Source organism: Meleagris gallopavo, chromosome 2 (genome assembly GCF_000146605.3).
Source record: "Meleagris gallopavo isolate NT-WF06-2002-E0010 breed Aviagen turkey brand Nicholas breeding stock chromosome 2, Turkey_5.1, whole genome shotgun sequence".
NCBI classification, from domain to species: domain Eukaryota; kingdom Metazoa; phylum Chordata; class Aves; order Galliformes; family Phasianidae; genus Meleagris; species Meleagris gallopavo.
In genome coordinates this window covers 177,863-178,666 of record NC_015012.2, presented here as the reverse complement: position 1 = coordinate 178,666, position 804 = coordinate 177,863, and positions in this window count along the sequence as shown.

Genomic DNA, 804 nt, shown 5'->3' with positions numbered 1-804 from the left:
GCGCAGCGCCCTGCGCGGGGTTCTGCTGCCTCCCAGCGGTCCCGCAGAGTCATCGAGCAAAAGAAAAACCCGTCAGAATCGTAAATCCCTCGCAGAAAGCAAGAAACCCCGAAATCGTTTCGTTCTCGGAAAAGACAGCCGGGATTCGGGGGAGCGGGTTCGGAGAGTGGATGCGATGCGGGGATAAAGGGCCGAGAAGCACTGACGCGGGCGGAGTGCCGCTCTCCCGAAGCCACAAGTGCCCATTTCCTGGCATTCCGCGGCCGCCGTCACTGCAGAGCACCGGGAGCGGAGGGAGGAGCGGCCCCGCGCGTCCTCCGCAGCCCTTCCCTACCGGCCCCTTAATAAACACCGCCGAGAATTGCTCTTATACTTGGTAAATATTGGCTTAGCTTTTCATTGACCGGCTCTCTTGAAAAAAGACCCGAAAAATCCACACCGGTTCCAAACTAAGCCAAACAGTCAATAGGTGACGAAAGTAAGTTATTTCCAGGGCTTAGCGGGGCTTCCAGCTCATTATCGGGTTATCTGATTCGCCTAAACAGTTCCTGCCCCGAGAGGGGCTGGGGAAGGCCGGCAGGGCAGGGCTGGGGCTGGGGGAGAGCACAGGTGAGGGCTTTCTCCCTGCTCCCACACCTCAGCCTCAGCCCCACAGCCTGCCCCCTCCTCTGTGGGGTGGGAGAAATGGCAAGGATGACTGCTATTATTATTTTTTTAATTCGTTTTTCACTATCTTTCTTTCTTTCCATCCTTCTTTATTTGTTTTCCTTCCTTCCTTCCTTCCTTCCTTCCTTCCTTCCTTCC